The following is a 20,438-nucleotide window of genomic DNA, read 5'->3' on the forward strand; positions in this document are numbered from 1 at the left end:
TGTATCAGAAATAGTGTGGCCAACAGGACTAGGGAAGGGATCATCCCCCTTTACTGGTGAGGCTGCACCTCGAACACCGTGTTGAATAGTATTGTCAAGTGTTGGAAAAAGAGGTTTGTTAGCCTTATAAGAGCGTTAATGGAAACTAGCCAGGTGGTGGAAGAGTGTTAATGGAAACTAGCCAGGTGGTGGAAGAGTGTTAATGGAAACTAGCCAGGTGGTGGAAGAGTGTTAATGGAAACTAGCCAGGTGGTGGAAGAGTGTTAATGGAAACTAGCCAGGTGGTGGAAGAGTGTTAATGGAAACTAGCCAGGTGGTGGAAGAGTGTTAATGGAAACTAGCCAGGTGGTGGAAGAAAAGCCAGCAATTTAAAGGAATGGTATATTTTTACCATTTACTGGGTATTCATACATGAAAAAAAAAAACCCAACCCCACGGTGTGTATATATATAAATACAGATATTTATGTGAGATACTTTTGTGTGAACTCTCTGCAGAATTTACTTCTGTTCTCCCATTTACTCAGAGATATAAAACCCCATAAATTTCAACATTTAAAAAATCTTGATCAGAGGATATATAAGGTTGAATAAGGGAGTGTTGGTCAACAGCCAGCTGAATATGAGCCAGCAGTGTGCCCAGGTGGCCAAGAAGGCCAACAGCATCCTGGCTTGTATCAGAAATAGTGTGGCCAACAGGACTAGGGAAGTGATTGTCCCATTTTACTGGTGAGGCTGTACCTCGAATACCGTGTTCAGTTTTCGGCCCCTCACTACAAGAAAGACATTGAGGTGCTGGAGCATGTCCAAAGAATGACAACAAAGCTGGTGAAGGGTCTAGAGGACAGGTCTTACGAGGAGCGGCTGAGGAAACTGGCGTTGTTCAGCCTGGAGAAAAGGAGGCTGAGGGGAGACCTTATCACGCTCTACAACTACCTGAAAAGAGGTTGTAGCGAGGTGGGTGTGGGTCTCTTCTCCCAAGTAACAAGTGATAGGACAAGAGGAAATGGCCTCAAATTGCTCCAGGAGAGGTTTAGATTGGATAGTACAAAAAATTTCTTCACTAAAATGGTTGTCAAGCATTGGACCAGGCTGCCCAGGGAAGTGGTTGAGTCACCATCCCAGAGGGTATTTAAAAGACGTGTAGATGTGGTGCTTAGGGACATGGTTTAGTGGTGGACTTGGCAGTGCTAGGTTAATGGTTGGACTCAATGACCTTAAAGGTCTTTTCCAACCTAAACAATTCTACGATTCTATGATTCTATGACTTTGTTGGAGAGACTGAGCTGTTGTGGGGACCATGGCTGTAATCCCAAGGTTTTACTAATTCAGTGCGTGCTGTTCATCCCCCAGGAGCAGGTATGCAGTCTGACTTCCATGATTGAACGTAATTTCCCACATGAAAAGAAATGTTCTGTGGATCAAATGATAGATTATAGCTATAAGTTTAGAGTTATATGATGCAAAAGTACTGCCTGGCATATGGTATAGCTGTACAGAGCAAAGGGCTGATAAACAGCCCTCTGTATGCTGGAGAAATAGAGGCACTCCATGAACAAATATTACTCATGAGCTAACTTCTCCCTCTGATCTCTCTAATTTCATCCATTTTGAATTTGACCATTATGAACACATCTGTACTATCATGTCATGGCCCAGCAGCCCATGCCACTGATCTACAATACTTGTTTGCTGCTGACCTCACTGTATTCATGGAGAAACAGATGAGAAGGAAGATGGAGAAGGGGACGGTATTGTCAGTACACTAAGTTTTGTCCCTGTTTCTAATAGGGATAAGGACAAACACAAGCAATTTGTGCTGCCTTTCTCACTTACAGTCTTATTAAGGTACATCAGCAAACCTTGCTACCACCAGACAGGCACTGAGCTAATCGATAGGAAACTGATTTTCAGGACACACACTTGGCCAGGGTCACCAGTCATCATGTCCATGAAACAGTCTGTGTGATAATAACTCTTCTTTACTGATCTTCTGTTTCCTTCTACACTGGATGCTTCTGAATAGTTACTTTTATTTTCAGGGTGCTATTCATTCTGTTATATTCTTTGTCATAACATCCACCAGAAAAAAAAAATAAAAAATTTGAGAAGTCGCCAGCTGCCAAGGAAATGGATTGTTGTACCTAGCCAAACTGGCTGTTCTCACAAAGCATACCATAAACATACAGGGAAGACTACTTGAATGACGAAAACAACTTCTGTGAAAGAAGAAGAGGTGAATGAAGAGGGCATGTGACAAAGTGAGATCAAAATGGAGTTACTTGGAGAAATTGAATGACTAATGCTTGTCCACTACTTCATCTAAAATACTACCATAGGCATCAGAAGAAAAAATAAAGCAGTTTTTCAAAAAATCCCAAAGGTTTTATTACCCAATACATAATTAGATTGTAGAAATCACTGCCACAGGATGCTGTGGATTCCACAAGTTTAAACAGCTTGTATTTAAAAAATAATTAGGAAAAGAGAAACCCATAAAAGTCTGTTCAATTTTCAGTGCAAGCTCTGGTTCAGGAGGTCCCTTTAAGATGTAGATTGTACAAAATGGGGAGATCTATATTTGGAATATATAGGGAAATCATCACTTGCCATATGCTTTTTTACCTAAATGCTTTATATTAGTCATGAGTAAAGGCAGGATGTTGGTCTCATCTGTTGCTGTATCTCAGCACATACATTCTTACACCTTCTCAGTACCCAGGAAATGTCTTCCTCCCACATGTAGGTGAAGCTCTGTGTTTTGTAGCCTCATCTCACTCAAAATCCCTTCCCAGATCCCATTGAAATCTATTTGAATATTTTAGATATCTAGATATTTCTCAATATTAGATGAACACATAAACTGGAGAGTGTTTCAGGAGGAGCAAACTCTTGATGTTACTGTTTCCCAATGAACAAACTGAAAGAGATTTTCTTACATTGCTACATGTCTCATTGGAGCAAAGTCAGCCTTCAGATGTTTTTAATTATATTTCCCCTCCCCAACTTCTCACTAAATGTGAGGTCGAAGGTAAGTTCTCTTCCATGCTGACAGTCTAAGCCACTTGAAGGAGATGAAAGTTCATTAACAAGTGAACACAATAAAAAGAGCAAGGGGGATGGAAATCCTGAAAAATTTGAAATTACAAGGTTGCTCCAATACCTTGTTCTACTAGGCATTCTTGTCTAGTATCTCTATACTGGCATCACTTTGGTGCAAACAGACATCATCATGGAGCAAAACCAAAGCCAAGTGTTCAAAAAGAAACTGATACAACTTCCCATTTGATTTGCTCTGACACATTTTGAGTCTATACTTTACTTTTAATCTCTCTCTGTCTCAAAACTGGATTCCCTAATTTGGAAATAAAATAAGAGAGAACTCTTCTGGCCCACTCAGAAAGTCTGTATATACTTTAAACAAGTATGCAGCAGAAAGAACTTGTCATTAAATGAGTTTCGGGATTATAATTCCAGTATAGAAGTGTTTGCATATTGTTAGATAAGGGTTTGAATGTTAAGTTCAAACCTGGGTAAAATGGTTATCGGACTGGAATAAGAGAAGTTCAAAGCATAGGAAAGCTAGGACTTGATACAATACTTACTAGGTCTGATTCAGTTCCCAGACAAGATTTTGTGTCTGTCAACAGTTGTAAATGCATGTAGATTATGTCCACCTGTTGGGAAATATAGACAGTAATTTTTCCTTTATCTATTCAAGTGGAAAATAAGTGGTATACAGTAGAGGCAGATTTTCAGCATGATGTAGGAACCATGTAGCTTAATCCCTTCCTTTCCTCTGATAATAATAACAATTTAAATGTTAATACGTTATAAAGAATACTGAACGATAAATCTTAAATCAGAAACTACATTGTGTGTCCTATTAAACCAGTTTTTGTTGGTTTGTTTTTTCCTGTTTGTTTTTCGTTGGTCTTTAGGGTATATTGAAAATTTAGTATTAAGATATAAATATCAGCTCTGTAAATATGTGGTTGAAATGTTAAAATCTATATGATTTTTAAAATATTATATCTGAATGTACTTTGCATTCACCAAATGAACAATGTTTGAAAAGAAATTATTGCAATCAAATTATTTTTGTGGACCTGAAGGTGTTACATAGAATTTACATTTTTACCTCAGTATAACAGATTCTCATGCTATTTTTATTCAACTGAAATCAGTAAATTAGAGCTCTGATGAAACTCCCAGTCCTGTAAAGGGAAACATCAGAACAATCCAGTTTCCAGATTAGCAAGAAAAGCCCTGTATGTGTAAGTCATTTGATCTCCTTCTTTTCTTAACTATCAGGATAATATTCCTCCTTGTATTTTTTGTACTAAACCAATAACTTTTTTCACTAGAAACTGCCCTAAGTACGTATATGGTCCCTAACTAAGCACGTTCTACTCTCTTGTCCCTACCTGCATGCCTGGGCCAGCTTGAATTGATTCACATACTTTCCTGTGTTTTAATGAATGGAGATTTAATTAATAAAGAAATCTGTCTAGTATCACTGTTGAATGGATAGGATGGAGGTCAGAAGGCTATTAAAAGAAGCTACCTCAGAGTTGTTTTATACAAATCACTAACTTTGGATATATCTCCCTCTCTAGGAACCTATCAATGCAGATATATCTTGCAACTTGTGTTTTTTAATGAAGTTTTTTTTCAAACAGCTCTTAATTTTAGGGTGAAATACAGTCAAATTATTCCAGAGGCTAGTAAGTAAAACTTCAAGTGAAGTTTCTGAACCACATACTGGGATATTATAATGCAAATTTTGGTACATTATGGCATTGAAATGGAGCTTCAGTAAGAAAATATAAAATTCCAGTTAGGAAATTAGTATGTCCTGCAACTAATAACAGAAAAGTGATGATAAATATGTCTGATTTTTGGTGTCATTGGCATGGCATATGTCAATATACCTTGATTAACAGAGCAAAGACAAATTGCTTTGTTATTGACCTACTAAGGTAAGTCAAACCTTCTCAGTTAGCTTTTTGCTATGCCAAATATAGAAATGCAAGCCATCTGGTAATTCAGTTAATTCAACTGATTTAAGAGAATATAGATTTTAGATCTAAGGTGGTAGAATATCTCTAAAATTGTGATAATGTTATAATATGTAACCTATAGAGCTGTAACTACACCTGAATGAGAGTGGTCTTGCAAGTCATCATTTTCACAGGATAACCAGAAGAAACAAGTTTATAATTTCCATTAGAAGGATTAATAGTGACTACAAACAACCCCAGACCAGCAGTTTTATCAAGTGACTGAACACATTTCAGGAAATCAATACATCATTGTCTTGCCATATAGCCATGAATTATCTTGGAAGTTTTTCAGAAATATATGAAAGTTGACAGAATGGACCTTTAAACTGTAAACAGGAAAATATATTTCTTTCATATAGTTGCTCTAAAGCAGATATCTAGACCTGATTAAAAGGTGGTTGGAGTTGTTATTGGAGTTATTACATTAGTTGTAGAAAAAGCATGATTTAAAACAAGTTAAATGTGATTCTTTGTTAAACAGATTGGCAGCAGGAGGTTTTAAACTGATGCACTCAAAAACGGCTAATGAAAATCTACCAAAGATGTATCTTTAAAAAGTGTGGTGTTGCTCATGATAGAGTGACTGGAGTAAAAAGGGATATGACAGAGGTTTATGAACTAACAAATGGTCTACAGTTTATAAACTGGTGCTTTTATATTCCTTTTCATACTGCAAGAAAAAAGACGTCCAGTAAAATTGATACACAACAAACACAACAATGCTAAAAGGCAATAGATTACATAAGATGCACAGCAATCCTGTAGAAAGACATGCCACAAATACTGTTCAGGTCAAGACTTTAACCATGATCAAAAAAAGCTTAGGTGTCTACAGGTGCAATGAAAACTTCTAGTACCTATAATAGAATTAAAAGATAGAATCATAGAATCGTAGAATCGTTTAGGTTGGAAAAGACCTTTAAGATCATTGAGTCCAACCATTAACCTAGCACTGCCAAGTCCACCACTAAACCATGTCCCTAAGCACCACATCTACACGTCTTTTAAATACCCTCTGGGATGGTGACTCAACCACTTCCCTGGGCAGCCTGGTCCAATGCTTGACAACCATTTTAGTGAAGAAATTTTTTGTACTATCCAATCTAAACCTCTCCTGGAGCAATTTGAGGCCATTTCCTCTTGTCCTATCACTTGTTACTTGGGAGAAGAGACCCACACCCACCTCGCTACAACCTCTTTTCAGGTAGTTGTAGAGCGTGATAAGGTCTCCCCTCAGCCTCCTTTTCTCCAGGCTGAACAACGCCAGTTTCCTCAGCCGCTCCTCGTAAGACCTGTCCTCTAGACCCTTCACCAGCTTTGTTGTCATTCTTTGGACATGCTCCAGCACCTCAATGTCTTTCTTGTAGTGAGGGGCCGAAAACTGAACACGGTATTGGAGGTACAGCCTCACCAGTAAAATGGGACAATCACTTCCCTAGTCCTGTTGGCCACACTATTTCTGATACAAGCCAGGATGCTGTTGGCCTTCTTGGCCACCTGGGCACACTGCTGGCTCATATTCAGCTGGCTGTTGACCAACACTCCCTTATTCAACCTTATATATCCTCTGATCAAGATTTTTTAAATGTTGAAATTTATGGGGTTTTATATCTCTGAGTAAATGAGAGAACAGAAGTAAATTCTGCAGAGAGTTCACACAAAAGTATCTCACATAAATATCTGTATTTATATATATACACACCGTTGGGTTGGGTTTTTTTTTTTCATGTATGAATACCCAGTAAATGGTAAAAATATACCATTCCTTTAAATTGCTGGCTTTTCTTCCACCACCTGGCTAGTTTCCATTAACACTCTTATAAGGCTAACAAACCTCTTTTTCCAACACTTGACAATACTATTCCTTCAAACTGACTCTTGTAGGTAGAAAACATAGCCCAGCCTCTGTCATTTCCAAACTTTGCTGTCATCCAAAGAGTTTGTAGGTGCACACCACTTTATTTCCACTTGTTATCTCAGTGGAAATAAAAGAACTAGCTGTTTGTTACAAACCTTTGAATCCACTTTAAACTTGAGACAGGCTTACAATGAAAACAACAAGCTTTATCTAAGCAAAGCCAAGGTGCCAACTCAATAATTTTTAATTTCCAGAGTATTGTCTCTCAGAAAGTCCCCAAATAAACCTGGAGGTTAACAAGTCATTATTGAGTACAAATTAAATGTCTGAACATTTTCTAGGACTTTTCCCTGTACTCCATCTTTTTCCTTTCATTTTAAGGAGACTGGCTATATTCTAGTTTTGACTGACACTGGTTGTTTATGAGAATGCAAATGAAACGCTATTTAAACATGTCACGTTTAAAGAGCTGTCAGTACAGTCTACTGCTCTTTCAGTAAATCAACTTAAATAAAATTTCATCTAACTCCCCCCTTCCTGGACAACAGATCTGCCATTATGAAATGTTTTAAGCTTAGCCAAGGGTTTTAGGCATATCTTAATTTACAAATTACATACCAGAAAATGAATTAAGTGTGTGAAATCTTTACCATCTTACAATTCTCAGTAAGACAGGGTTTTTTTAAAGACATCATACATAGTGTGTTCATATCCATATTTCTTACCATCCTGAAGCTTGTGTCACAAAGATTTGTCTAAGAAAGAGCTTTCTTAAGAAATTCATAGCTCTCAGTGTCATTTAAGCACTGAAAATGCATCCAATAGTTTAGACTTTGTAAACCTTAATCAGAAATCTATGTATTTGAGATATACAACCTGAGTGAAATAAACTAAAGAATGGAAAAAACATTTCAAGGGAAAGAAGTGTATGGTTGTCTACCAAGGTTTTTCTATGAGTCTATGCAGTCCAATGTTAAATGTTTATGTGAGCTACTGAAGAGTACACTTTACTACATAATTCAGTATAGATGTGTGTAATCTCAAAGACAAAGCAAACAGTTTTTAAAAGTTTTTCCCAATCAATTCCACAGACAATCTTCAAAAACAGTATAATGGTGGATATGGAAACTACAGGAGAGAGAACATGGAAAAGATGTCAAAATAAGATTCAGGGAAACAATGTAAACATTTGTTACATTTTTATAAATTAAACACATTTAAAAAAAAACTTTAATGAACAACCTCTAATTTTAGCAGTCTTTTTAAATTTTAATATGTTTTTTGTATTGAAGAAACTTTTTCACTGGTTTAAATTCAATAAGAAAAAGTCCTTTTACTATAGAGTGATAGAACCACAGTTAAGAAATATTTTGTCTGTCCATCACAATGATGAAACAAACACAGCATGATTATTACTCTGAGTCACCTCTAGCTGGATTTCTGTGATGGGTTTAATGATCCATACTATAAACATCACGTTATTATCAATCTCCAGGGTTTCAGGTTGACATTTTCACATTCTAAGATACACCACATGTAAGCATTGCTACTTACAAGTGATTTATTCTTTATTTTCCCCCTGACGGTAAGAGTTACCGTATGATGACATTGCTAGACTTAGATGCGTGGGGAGGGATGACTGATCTTGCCTGCACCTGTTTGACCTGCACCACTGCAGGAAGAACCCCATTGCTCACCAGGCAGCACCCAAATTGCTGCAATTCCAAACCCAGAATTGCATCAACTTCCCTTAACTTGTTGTGCCAGGCTTGTAATGTGTGGCAGTTTAACAGCTACTAATGGAGTAACAGAATTGTCCCTGCAGTAGAGGTACAGACAGCTGGGTCTGGGTGGAGGGGGTCTACACATATCCAAGGGTGAGAGTATGCATCAGAACTGCCTAGTACCCATTATAAAACCCAAGATTAGTGGGATTTGCAAAAATATATATATATTAAGAGTTTGTTTCAGGCGTCCAGGAAGACACAGGATGTTTAGATTCATAAAACAAACGAACAAAGGAAAAAAAAACAAAAACCAAAATACATGCCCGCCACTTTCAATCCCAAATGTCATGAGTTATGATTAAGCCTGTCTAGTTGTTTTGGGGAGGAGACAAATATGGTTGGAGGAGGCATAATTGGGATGGAGTTAAACTGAATCAAGTAGTATATGGTGGCATCTCTGAATCACATATTCTGAGATACGTTTTTGAAATCCAGTCTAGATAATTTTTCCTGCCAACTTGCAAATTGTCACTACCAGAGATTAGGTGGCTGGGTTTTGGAAAGGAATTTCTCTGACAGATACAAAGCATTGCTCCTCTTGTGGAAGCGCAGAGAGGCATTTTGACTGCTCATATATTAGGAAACTACACAGTGCCAGGGCAGGTCTCCAAGCACTGGAATTACATCAGTTGGACAATTAAATTGTAAGACTGGTCCCTGGCAGGCACTTGGCCAGTCCAAGTAGCCTCCCCCATTCAATGGTTTGACATTAGTAGTTAGTCTGGATGCAGCTACCCTCTTTAAAAAGGCAAGACTTGACACTTCTCAGGTTGTTGGTCTTTATTGGACTACACAAAGTCTTCCTGGTGCAGGGAAAACCCTTATTTCTCCTGTTTTCTTACTTGAAAATAAAGTTTAAGGTTTTTTTTTTTCTTTTTTTAATAATTCTTCATCAGTTCTTTTCCTATCTATAGCTTCTGCTGTGTTTCAAGATGGTACTAATGTACATTTGTAATGCTGAGGTCACCCAGCTCAAGAAATAAGTGAAGAAAGAATTCATAAAGCTATAGTACTGTGCATAATGCAGAAGGTAGTCTGTCAAAACTATCATTCATACAGCCACAAATTTGTCTTAAAAAAATTCTAATATGAAATTTCCAAAGGGAATTTCTTAGCTTTCTATAGCTCTTTTTTGAATGTATTAAGGGTGGGAAGAAGAGAAACAACACTCTTTTGTCCACTTAGACTTACTGTGATTTCTTATTTAGAGTAATAACATATTAATTAATGAGAGGAAGGAATGAATCATCTCATGTTTAAAAGTAAGGGGTTCCTTTGTTCATCATGATGACAGGAGATAAGTATTTTGCACTGCTTCATCAACAAAGCTGATAAGGGTTCTTAGACAACCTGGAGTAAAAATAAATGTTTTGATTTTAAATGGGTAAAAGCTTGGATAATTTCAATTTCAGTATGTCTACGCATTACTATTGGAGGTGACTTCCTAATAAAACCCTATAAAATGAACACTTATAAAAAGAAATGATAAATCAAATCAATCAAATCAAATCTTCCATGTATTCCTTTGACAATCAGAATGTCCTGAAAAAGGTATCACTGAGCAGATAAAGTTTCAAAGCTCAAATGAAACCTCAGAGGCACAACTGAGAACAAACCCAGAGATTTTTTAATAATGTTTCAGAGTGATTGGTGCCTGTGACACTTCTGTTTTAAAGATGCAATCCATGCTGGATAAAATACAAGTTTCATAAAAAATATCTGCTGCACCACTCTTATAACAAGCACTTTTTCCCTCCTTGGCTTTTTTTGTATAAAAAAAAACATGTATGAGAGATTATAGTATTGCACAGAGACCAAAAAATCATTATGAGCCTTGTTTGAAGCTTTGTGTTCTATACCTTGCAGCAGGGAATCATGGGCATCTGCTTTTTCTTAATGGAACCCTTATTAAATTACTTGAGGGATGAATGGCTCAGAGAAACAGCAATGGGGTGTGGAGGCTGCCTCGTTACTTGCTGCTTGTCTGTCTGCAGTAACTCCTACTGCTGAATTCCCTAGGCTCTCAGGGGTGGCATACAAACCTGCATGTCTCATCGCTCTGGGTTCTCCCATCGTGGGCCCTTTCCCACAACTCCCTGGGTAGTGTTTCTCTGCTGTTTGGAATATTTGCATGTTCTTGTCTGTCCCCCATGAGTCTCATGCTCTTTCTGGAGTGACAGCTTGGACAGGGGAACTTGGCTCACATGTAAGTCTAGAACATCTACAACTAACACTTAAGGCTTTGTCTTCCTTACTGTGAAGTGGGGATATATTCAATATACAGGTACCATCCTACCTTGTGTATGTTATACCATTCCTGTTGAAGGCAGATGTTAATGTACTACTAGCATTTCAAAAATATACAGAATGTGTAAGTGTGTAAAAGGAATGTGGAATATATAGAATGTGTAAATGAAACATAATTTCTTCATCAACAACAACAAAAAAGGGGAAAAGTCGAATATATGAGCTCTATAAGAAGGAGCATGCAGTAATGCAACAGGCAGCCTAAAGACTAATAGAAGAGTCGTGACAGAGCTGCATAGTTCTTCTTACTTAGTAAAAGGAATGAATATACATTATTCATTTTAAAATTGGCTATTTTGGCATAAAACTGCTAAAAGATTAAAAATGTTTATTTACCGTGCAAATATGTCACTCATTTTCACACACTGCAAAATTAAGTGCGTATGTGTTGTGGTTTAGCCTCAGTCGGCAACTGAGTACCACACAGCCACTTGCTCATTCACTCCCCCCCCTCCCCCCCGGTGGGATGGGGGAGAGAATTGGAAGAGTAGAAGTGAGAGAAACTCGTGGGTTGAGATTAAAACAGTTTAATAATTGAAATAAAATAATAATAACAATAATAATGATAATGTAATAAAAATCATCATAATAATAATACACAAAGCAAGTGATGCACAGTGCAATTGCTCACCACCCGCCAACCGATGCCCAGCCAGTCCCCGAGAAGCGGCCCCCCCGGCCAGCTTTCCCCCAGTTTATGTACTGAGCATGACGTCACATGGTATGGAATGTCCCTTTGGCCAGTTGGGTCAGCTGTCCTGGCTGTGCCCCCTCCCAGCTTCTTGTGCACCCTCAGCCTTCGCAGTCAGTAGAACATGGGAAGCTGAAAAGTCCTTGGCTAGTGTAAGCACTGCTTAGTAACAACTAAAACATTGGTGTGTTGTCAACATTGTTCTCATCCTAAATCCAAAACACAGCACTGTACCAGCTACTAATAAGGAAATTAACTCTATCCCTGCTGAAACCAGGACAGTATGGGTTAAATGATCTGTCTGATAAGACAGGTAGGGTCCTTTATGTTTTTTTAATATATTATTCCCTGTGCCTGTAGAATTCTTTTTGAAGGATTTTTTATTATTATTATTTAATTGTAAGTCACAATAAAAAAAAGTGTGAACCATTGAATACTAAAGGGAAAAGGATGAATAAAAAAATAAATTGCACTGGACAGCTAGGCTGGGATTGGCATGACTGAAAGTAGACATATGCCTGTGAGCTAATCACACTAATTCTTTTTATGGTTAATTGAGAGAAATTGGCACTTCTAAAGGAAGATTTATATCTTCCTGAAATAAGGATTTGGACAAGGTCAAATGAGCTACCTTTTGAGCTGCCTTTATTCCCCTATTGATTTTAAAGGGAGTCTAAGGTGATTATGTGTAGACTGGGATGACTAAAATCTAAACATCCAACAATAAAAGAGACAAATCTCACATTTTCACAATTATTTCAGAGAACGTAGCCATGCTATACTAAAGAGTTTAAAAAATACTCACAATGTATTTAATATCTGTTGTGATTTCTTCTCTGGGGAAATGAAGTTAACTCAATTCTGAATAGATCACAAAGACAACCTAAAATCTTAATAAGCAGTGAACAAAAATTGCCAGACCCATAGGACAAAGGAGAGATGTTGTTTTACAAACAGTGCACAAGGGGATTCGGGATCTGCTTTACATTTACAGGTTCTCCTGAGGGTGAACTTAGGAAAAATAACTTATATTGATATATATATATCAGAAAAGGACAGGTAAAAATGGGTCCAGATGTCCACTATTGTCTAGGTAAATAAGTATGACATCAGAGATGTTTTGAATGAATCATGAAACTATTTTTAAGTAAGTATAACATGAACTCTAACAATAATAAATGCAGGCATCATATTTTAGGCACCATATTTTGTTATACACAATTTAGATCACATAGATCTTTACATTCCCTTTTTTATTAAAAAAAGAAAAAGGCTAAGATTTATGACAGGATTGCAGATTATGTTGTGGCACCTTTCCACAGCTCTTCCAGCATAAACCTGATTTAACACTGGTTTAGCTAGCCAGAGGATGATACTACTGAATGCAGTGGTGTGCATCAGATGCCTTCCTACAACAGTACAGGGAGCATGAGCAGTGCGAGGATGCAGTTCACCCACGTTCTGCATGTTCTCACACCCTGAATTCTTGGTACAATCAGAACTCATATTTATTCAATAGTTTCCAGTTGTGGCTTCAAATCTGTACCAATCACTTACTTCTTTGAATCTGCACCTGCAATTTAGTCTAAGTCCTTAAGCATGAAATCATTCATACCAAACCAATAAAATTATTCATCTGCATACATTTTTTTTTCAATGAAAATGCTCACACAAGAGAATATAAACTTGGAAGAGGAAAGACATTAGGAGATTATTTTTGTGTGTTCAGTAGAAATTACACTTTGAAATTACATCCAGAAGCACACAAGTATGCATAAATGCTATTAAAAATAATGAGGTTTAAAGGCATGATTCAAATTAGACATATATTTGCAGATTTTCATGAGCTGAATGGAATTAATCTTCCTTCAGCTGCACCTTAAATTTGCATTAAAATCAAATGAAGGTCTAAAAATGTACCCCTAAATATTTAACATATCTTTAAAATGTGACAATCTGATACTTCAGAATTGAGGGGAACAAAGAAGGAAGGACAGATACAGGACACTGTAGATCATCTCACCAAATTTTAGATATCTATGATGGGATTCAATTCAGGATAAAGGCATGCAAATAGAGATGTTTGTATGTAAGCATCTATACCTGTACAAAGTGCATGTGAGTTTACACAAGACTGGCAGATACAGCTCAAGACCTATGGGATGTGGATGCTTTGTTGGATTGGCAGACAGAAGCCAGGAGCTGTAGGACATTTCAAATGGCATTTTATGCCTTGGGATTGACAACTGAATTGAACTTTGAATCAAAAGTCAGTAATGTCCTAGAATGGATATTCAGCTCTTCTCCTTTAGAGATATGATTCAGTTTCCTAAACATAAGCATTTAGTGTAATTTCAATTGATCTTGGACACCCAATGTTATCTCTAACTGATGTTCCTAGAGGCTTTTGGTCTCCTATGATTTCTTTGTTACATTACGAGCCCTATGTGAATATCCTGGAAAACTCACAGCATCTCAAGAAGCACTAAATAATTCCTTTAAACAAATTAATTACTCTGTCATAGTCTGCTTTATAATAAGAGGAATTATTTTCCAAGCTCCAATCACTGTACTAATGAGACCTTCATCACTGAGAGTGGGAGACACATAGCATACCTCTGTGATATACAAAGCTGAGCTTCTTAACCTGCAGCTGAGTCCCACTTTCCAGTGCACATCATAGCTAAGTTAGATGCTCTTTATGGAAACATACATTTAAATGGAGCACCTGAACAATAGTTTACCTGATATATTTTTCCCATTTATTTTAGGATAAGATGTATTTTCCCTAAAAGTGCCTTCTTTTTTTCTTTTTTTTCTTAATTGGCCATAAAGTGAATCTGTGCAAGCCGCTTAGATGCAGATATTTAAATATCCTCATCTGTTCATACTTTTCACTGTTCTTTAGTTCTTTGCATTTTCTTTGCACCAAGGTTACCACATTTTTTCACTCATTTTTTTTCCAGTGTGATCACTGTTTCTCTATTGTATTTGAAGCCTATCATTTTAAACTTTGGGAACAAAGGGATAAGTGTTTAGAGGTAGTCTAGATTTTCTCTTTCACTGCCTAATTCCTGACGGTTTAGCAGGGGCTCCAATATCAGTTTCTGTACTTTTCAGGCAGTCTATTGCTCCAAATAAACTTTTGCCAAATCTTTTTTTTTTCAGAAAGTACACACATGTCATTCCTGAAACTGTTTTTCATCCATCTCCTTTTTAGTGAACTGGATCTGTGGTATACAATGCCAGGGCTCTCCCTTTTCTTGTAGCAGTTACATGTTTGGGTCACCAAGAACTCTTGTAAGCTCTCTGAAGATGATGACTACTTCTAAAATTTTATTTTTTCTCATGGTCCTCATTACTTCTTGAGTTTCCACAGCATAATTTATAACCAGAACCACATGGCAGACAGCTCCAATAAAATATAAAGTCTCAATCTTTAAGGATTGTGTTTTTAATAGTATGTTGGTAGGAATAGTCTAAAAAGAAGTGAAAATCTTACAGGAAAAAAACTGAAGATAAAGTTTTAAATGCGACAGTATGGTTATGACACTGGTAAAGAGTTTGTACTTAAGTAATTTTCTATCAAAAACTTCCCATATAGCTTGAGAAAGTAACTTTTTCTTTACATCTTAGTAAAACAAGTACATTTGTATTTCATTACTTTATCAAGGCTTTCTGAGGATAACTGTGTCAAAAATTGTGGGAACACAAAAACTTCAGTATAAATGTATGGGAAATAATATGGGAAGATACAGACATAACAACACCTGAAATAAATGGCTACCTTTATTATTGTGTTACTTTTTTTTAACAAAGGAAGGTATTCAAGGAAAATAAGTGCATTTTAACTGTGCAAAATATAAGAATTTTTTAGAGAGCAGTTTGGGAACAATGCCTGCCCATACCAAACCATCCTCAAAACTGTCAAAAATATTTTCATAGATATCTACTGAGAAAGTTAAATAAGCTACAAAACAGCATCTTTTTTTTTGCCATGGAAAGTTTGTTTGCTGCACCGTATGGTTTAGAAGTTTCTTTGAAATAACCTGAGCAATACAAAATATGCTCCTAATAATTACTGCCTGAAGAGATAAAAGCATCGAGCCTCCAGTCTATTTTCTTTCTATAAATCACATAAACTTTCTTTTTTATGGGATTTATGAGCTTCTTGACATTGAGCAAGATGATTTTAAGCTTAATACTATACTATCTATGAATTAATTTAGTTTAAGAAGTTCACATAACCATATCCCAAGCTTATATACTGTATATCTTTCCCTCCCTCCCAGTTTGGCTTGATGGCAACTGGTTATACTCAGGAAAAGAGAAAATATGTTGGACTTAAAATTATTGGTTTATTATTGTTCTTTCTAAAACAAGATTAACTATCAATTAAGGTGTGAGAGGTACACAAAGATGCTGTAAACCCTTCTTCTAAATAAATAGTCATTATTTATATGAGCAATCCCAAAACCAATTTGTGTGCCCAAGGCCAGATAAGTAAATGCCAAAGACAGCATAAAATGTATTTTCCACTTAAATGGTACATACATGTATGTGCAATATACCTTTTTAATATGTTACGGAAAATTTTACTTTGACGAGTTATTAATTGTATAAATGATTTATAAGTATAGTTTCCATTCTGAACTCTTTAATATCATTAAGTAGAAACAGACTACACTGGAAATACTACAGCAGCAAAAGTATAGGAGAAGGAAGCATCTAAAAGATAAATACTGACACTTTGAAAAAGAAGTTCATTCCATCATAACCAGGTGTTTAAGATAAGTGGGATGAGTACTTCTCCAGCTTTTTGTCTTTCTTTATTAGCTTTGAAGACATCCAAGACCACTAGCATAGACCAGTTTTCTAACTTTTAGTTTGCTAAAGTTAGTGTAATGAATCCTAGCCTCCAGGTAGAAAATATAAGATTTTTTTCAGGAGTTCAAGAAATAAGTTTAAAAAACATTCTCAAGTGTCATTCCTTGCAATCTGTAGCAGCCATTCCTTTTGCTCTTTTTTACAAAAACACTCCCCCATTTGTTCTGACTTAAAAATAACTTTGAATTCTGACCTGAAGGACAACAGACAACTTGTAAGAAAGATGAGTCTCTTTAGAAATGAGACTGAGGAGTATATTAATTGATGGTGGTAAGTTCCTCACATGAAGTCTCCTTTTTTTCACTTTTTACAGTCTTTCTAAGTTTTCCTAAAGCATTGTCTTTCCTACAATTGAATATGTTTCAGCCGACAGCTCATAAAAATATTGTTGCCTAACTAGTACTTAAATAATGCATTAAAGACATAGTTTCTATGATATTGAAAATTGTTTGAACTTTGCCTGATTGCCCTTTTTCAAACAGTGTTTTCTTCACAGTTTGAAAATGCTCAAACTAAATAGCCCTTTCTCATTAATGTGTGCAACTGTCACAGCTGCAATAAAATTGACTCTGGTTTAGTGGTGTAAAGACAATTTGCCCAGTGAGTTAAGCTATTTCTAGACTTGTATTACAATATCATTTCCTCTAAGTGAAATCTATTTTTTGGAATTTATTTTTAATTCAATCACTAACTTTCAAATTGTTTGAATACGAAGTATAAGCTGTCTAAGGAGATGGAAGGTCTTTTTTTCATGTTTTTACATTGTCAGCTTGAAAGGCCTGGTTACAAAGGCATAATAAGAAATACGACTGACTATTCTTCCCATTTAATTAAACCAGTCTGAATGGTAAAATATGAAAATAAAACAATACTGGGTGTCAGAGGGACTGACTAAACAATGCCCCCTTCATTATTTTTTTAAAGAATAGAATAAATTTACAATATCAAGTAAAATATTTCAGAGTTGCAAGAGCTGTGTCTGATCCTTCCCTGTTTAGGAATCAGGTGGAAAACATTTTTACCGTTCATGTGGTACAGTGATAATCCAGCCAGTGGAAACCTGCAGCATACCAAGCTGAGCATCCTCTGTACATGAGGCCCACTGGCAGCATATCCGTATTTGATTTTGGCAACATGGATCCTAAATTCTCAGAACATCCATCTTTTCTAGGCCTCAGACTGCTCTTCCTTCCTCTACCCTTCCCTTTTCTTGGTCCTGAATTGCAATGTTGGTGCCCTTCATGAGGGCAAGATAATTGCCCATACATGGCTCTGTCTCTCTCCTGCACCAGGAGCTTGTTAGTCCTTCTTCAACTTTTCAAAAAGACAATTACAACAAGTCCGCGTTGTCCCAGGACAGCAAAACTGTTTCTGGGGTCAGAGAGTACGGCACATTTACATGTTTCCCAAACAAGCTTTGTCCTCTTCTCTTCCAAACTAATCTGATATCTGTCACAGGCTGACTTACCGCCACCTCAGCCTGAGTTTCATATGTGTTTGTGTCTATGTAAATTCAGTTTCCCAGGAAGGACCAGGGATCTTAAACACTCTTAGGACTACTAGGATACTGATATGTGCATCAGATGATTGAAGAGTAGAAGCACAGAGCATACATTTTAGTAAGGGATTACTAGTTATTAGGTGGTTGGGACACTCCTTTCTGTTACATTAAATTTTTCAGCCCCATCATTTATCCTTTTTTTAAAGAAATAGTCCAAGAACCAGCATTAATAAGCAAAGCTTCCTGTTCCTTCAATATTTGTTATAGACTATAATTATATTTTCACTTCTATCCTCTTTTCCTGGATGCATCTTGTTCTTAAATAAGTATACGTTGTAAAAGTTAAATATTAAATGCACAAAATTTAGTAACCCCAACTTTCACTGTAAAGATCTCTGCTGAGCTGTGGGTTCATGACTAGCTGAGCCATTTTAAGAGTCCGTGATTGCCAATGAAGGCGTGTGCTCCTTCTTTCCTCCTCCCCACCTCCCTCTTCTCTTCCTCCTTTTCTGTTCTTCCTTCCCTCTCTCTGCTCCCAAGAGCATTTTGCTGGTTCTCCTTTGTATTGGCTCAGATGATTAACCTCATTAATCCCCCAAAACACATCTTTCATAGAGGCTGTATACATTAGTAAACTGAAGCAAGCCAGGGTCCGTGCAGCCCAACTGGAATGATTTGGCAACATCCACATTATTAAACATTCTTACTAGCTAAAACAAGGTGGTGAATCCAAGCCACTTTTATGGAATAGTCCCTGCCTAATCATCCATACTAACTCTCAAATTTGGCCTGGGAACTGTTTGTATAGTTCTACTTCACCTCAGCCAAACCCATGCCAGGGACCTCTAACAAAGTAGCAGTATATGTAATCCAATTTCTCATTCTGTGTAATTTACTGTTGCATGTATATCCCATTTATCCCTAGTTTGTCTGATTGTAGAGTTCAGTAGCTTAGCCAATATCTAGCAGAGAATCAAGTAAATACAAAAGTGCTGAATGAAGCTCAGTTTGGACAAACACCAAAATGCTAACTGATTTGAGAAAACATCTGGAGGATGCTTCCTTCCAGACAGGTATTTTGCCATTGTTTTCCATAAATCTGTTACCTTAATCTTTAACTATTACAATGCACACTATCTTAATGTTGCATGGAGATAGATGATGTGTTATGAAGGTATATGACATCACCTGTAATGGATGTTTGCTGGGTCTCTATAATGTAGCTCTCTATTGCCTAAAAAGCTTTTCAAACTCCTTCTAATTCCACAAACACAATTAGGTCTGATACAGTACATGGAAATTCCTCAAAAACACATGGTTTAAAACACATCATTCAGAGCTGTGAGAATGATTCTCCACTTGTGTCCAAAAGTAACCTAGAATTGTTGACTTACCAGTCATAATGTAGCTAGTATTTGTTTGACCAGCTTTTGGAGAAGACTAAAAACTTGCCTCCTAAAACTATGAAGGAACTGAAAGAGTAAATTTTTGTTGGAATAATTATTTTAATGCTGCTGGAATATCTCTGTATCATATAACAAAAGTATATAAATACTGTGACTACAGACCTGGAGAGAGGTTTATCATTTTAAATTATATAAATTAGCTAACTTTTTTTTTCTTTGAGAAAAGTATTTCATCATAAAGATGACAATTTGCATAAAGTGAAGAGCTTTGTAATATGGCCAACATCATCTAACGTACTAGACTAAATACATTTTTTCTCTTCTGATTGAAAAATTTTACAAAACCACTTGCTTTTCTAAACTTAAAAAGTTGAACTACAGATATATTTGAAAAAAAGCAAAAAACTATGCCCAAGCCCAGCATAATTACATTTATCATTAAGAAATATTTTCTAGAAGTTTAACTCAGCTTTTATAATTTTATTCCTAGTAATGTACATTTTTTTCTTACAGTTTTCACCACTTAAAGACCAAATTAAGTTCTGCTGCATTTTGATTTTTTTTTTCTAATTGAACATGTTTTTTGGCATTATTCTTAGAAACTTTTTCAATCTGACGAATACTATAAATTCAGTTACATACACAGAACTGGATGTTTTATATTCTGTAATTGCCATTTAATTTGAGGAATACAGAGAAATTGTCCGAGCAGCCAGGGATCAGGCTAGGAAAGCTAAAGCCCTGATAGGATTCAATCTGGCCAGGGACATCAAGGGCAACAAGAAAAGCTTCTATAGGTATGTCGGGGATAAAAGGAAGACGAGGGAAAATGTGGGCCCTCTCTGGAACAGAACGGGAGACCTGGTTGCCTGGGACATGGAGAAGGCGGAGGTACTCAATGACTTTTTTGCCTCGGTCTTCACCAGCAAGTGCTCG

Source organism: Pygoscelis adeliae, unplaced genomic scaffold (assembly GCF_000699105.1).
Source record: "Pygoscelis adeliae isolate BGI_AS28 unplaced genomic scaffold, ASM69910v1 Scaffold168, whole genome shotgun sequence".
NCBI lineage: Eukaryota > Metazoa > Chordata > Aves > Sphenisciformes > Spheniscidae > Pygoscelis > Pygoscelis adeliae.